The sequence below is a fragment of the Nannospalax galili genome, unplaced genomic scaffold (assembly GCF_000622305.1).
Source record: "Nannospalax galili isolate Female #2095 unplaced genomic scaffold, S.galili_v1.0 scaffold22, whole genome shotgun sequence".
Taxonomy (NCBI): Eukaryota; Metazoa; Chordata; class Mammalia; order Rodentia; family Spalacidae; genus Nannospalax; species Nannospalax galili.
The window spans coordinates 326462-329548 of NW_008347230.1; the positions used below are offsets into that span (position 1 = coordinate 326462).

Genomic DNA, 3087 nt, shown 5'->3' on the forward strand with positions numbered 1-3087 from the left:
TTTAAAATCTCCTTAAACATTGTCCTTGATTATTTAAAAAAAAATTGTAGGTAAACATGAACATGATAGATCACAGGGTAAATTTCTGTTTTAAAGAGGTAGCATATGACACAAGAGATTTGAATCTCAGAGAGAGACAGGCTTGGAGATGTGGGGCAGAAAGAGTAGGCATTTTCGGCCTAGCAAACACCAAACCAGATATATAGGGTTTTTTTTTTTTTTAAAGTTAGTTTTTTCCATGACTTTTGCCCCAGGAAAAGGAGCTCCAGGGAAGGCTGGAGAATTAAGTGGAGGAGGTCCATAACATTCTATAAAAGATCTAATTCTTTTGAAAATACACTGTTTTTCTCTAGACAAGACTGCTAATCTACTTTAATTTGGTTCCAAATAATTAAATGCTTTGTTTGAACTGTTTCTCTAAGCAATATATTTTTCCCCCAATATTCTGAATTAAATGTTGGCATCCCATGGTTGGGATAGCAAAGAAAATATTTCTGAAGAACATTTAAAAGTTCACAAATTTGGGACTGGAGAGATGGCTCAGCAGTTAAGAGCACTGACTGCTCTTGCAGAGGACCCAGGTTCGATTCCCAGCACCCACACACATGCAGGTAATACACGTAAAAAAAATAAGAATAAAAAAGTTCATAAATTTGCTCTGATGACATTTAAGTTCCAATTCCTTTAGGTAAATCCATTAATTGCCATGCACGTGTACAAGACTCAGGAGATAAAGAGGTCCCTGTAGTGAAAGCAGAAAGATGAAAAAGCAAGTGAAAGTTTGAGCACAGTTTCTTGGTTTAGGCCTGGTAAAGAAGGAGAGAAGGGCAGAAAATGAATAAGTATTATTGTCTGCTGGTGCAAGCTGTAAGTGCACCTGTGTTGTGCAGTGCCTCAGAGGTCAAAAGAGGGAGTTGGATTCCCTGGATCTGGAGTTAAGGATGGCTGTAAGCTGCCATGTGGGTGTTGGGAATTGTACTCCAGTCCTCTACTAGAGCAGCCAGTGCGCTTAACTGCTGAGCCATCTCTCCAACCCTCAAAAAAATTCTTAAATGAATTAATGATACTATATCTAGCAATGCTTCTGAGAGGTAGGCATGGCCTAGAGTGTATTTCTTAGTAATATTCAGAGATATTTACAAATTAGATACAAGTTATCAGTCATACGTATTAAGTCAACAATTAAACCTAGTCAGTTCTTGAAGTCAAAGTGAAGCCATAGCTCAGGCCTACTTTTTGCCCGGGCTTACTAGGAGCTAGTATAGCTTCCCTCTTTGTTTTGTTTTGTTTGCTTGCTTTTTGTCTTAGGACAACTTTATTGAAAGGAAACATAGTCACACCCAGAAGACATGCTTTCCCTCTCATTCTTTCTCACTTATAGTCACAACACACTCACACTCATCTTCAGCTTCTGTCACACAGGCTAGTTCTTAGCCAGAGGGGTGGGGCACTCTAATTCCTAAAATCTAGGGACTTAAAAATCTTCCTCTTAAAGGCACAGGATTTTCACACACCACACATAAAACCAAATATGGTATAAGAATAGCTGATGAACAGTTAAGAGCACTGGCTATTCTTGAAGAGGAAGGACCCAAGTCATTTAACTTTTCTAAAGCTGTTTCCGTTGTCTGTAAAATAAACAATAATGGAATATATCTTTAAAGGGAGGCCCAGGTTTTCAGGGAGTAATCTGAGAGTCCTTAACACTAAACTGGGAGCTTGTTCTCTAAATAGTTCATGAGGAAAGGCACCTCTGTGCCTGTTTAGAGCTTAGAACACATTCTGGCATTTTATAAGTGGTCTGTAAGTGTTCCCTCACCTTTACTAGAGATTTTATTTCATCCATCTTGTTTGTAAGGCCTTTAATCTGTGGTCACATATTTCTCAATCACAAACATCATGAACAGAGGACTTATCACAGGCTATTTGTCCCCTGTACACCTCTGGGGTAGAAGTTAGGCTAGGTGCAGGTGTTTGTGGTTTGTTTTAATACACTGGAGCTTGTACCCAGGGCCTCAATGCAGGCAGGCGCTAGGCAGATCCTCTGAGCTACATCCCCAACCTCTGGCTAATGGCTTACAAATATCCTTCAAGTCAGAGATACCCAATTTTTCCACACAACTTTATTGATAACAATTGCATCTATACACTTGACAATACACATACATTTATACACATATAGACAGGATTTATTTAACCCATGATCATGTCTGGAGCTATTTTGGATTCATAAACCCCATAATTCCAGAAGCCCTTGACCAAAAGCAAAAATGAATAACAGCAAAATCAAGGCTTGAGAGGCTGGAGAGATGGCTCAGCGTTAAGAATGCTGGCTATACTTCCAGAGGACCCAGGTTCAGTTAACTGGACCCACATGGTGGCTAACAACCATCTAATAACCCCAGTGCGAGGGGATCAAACACCCTCTTCTGGCCTCTGCTTTGCACCCTTATATACATGCACCCAGCACTCATATACACAAAATATAAATTAAAACTTTTTTAACACTCAAGACTTGAACAGGAAGATTCTGTATGTTCTACTCTACAAAATAAAACCAATGCAACAGTCTTCACATAGACAAAAGTGGGTAGTGTTGCTGTGGACCAACCACTTGGCTTCTCTTAATTTCATCTGTAAAAGATTAACTCTGTAGACTAGCTTGCCTTCTGAAAAGTAAATGAGATTGGTGATTGTAAATTAAAAGTTCATCTCAGCCCGGCATGGTGGTACACGCCTTTAACCGCAGCACTCAGGAGGCAGAGGCAGGCGGATCTCTGTGAGTTCAAGGCCAGCCTGGTTTACATAGTGAGTTCCAGGCCAGCTGGGGCTACAGGGAGACCCTGTCTCAAAAAGACCAAAAAGGAAAAAAAAGAAAGCTCATTTCAGTGGAGAACAGAAAAATCAGGCTGGGGTTGGAGGGGTGTAAAAGGCTCTTTCCAAAGGCCAGTGTTTTTGATTTAATGAAAATCCAAGAGGTTATTCTAAATTGGGAAAATTAGGCCAGGACTCTGGAGACAGAGGCAGGCGGATCTCTGTGAGTGGATACAGGGAGACCCTGTCTTGGAGGGAGGGAGGGAGGGAGGG

General features: G+C 40.6%; 1 protein-coding gene across 1 annotated transcript in view; it reads right to left on the minus strand.

Moving 5' to 3' along the window:
* Window positions 1-3087, minus strand: part of LOC103742650 (histone H2B type 2-E) — a 30827-nt gene that overhangs the window by 26201 nt on the left and 1539 nt on the right. The gene's annotated exons all lie outside the window — the stretch shown is intronic.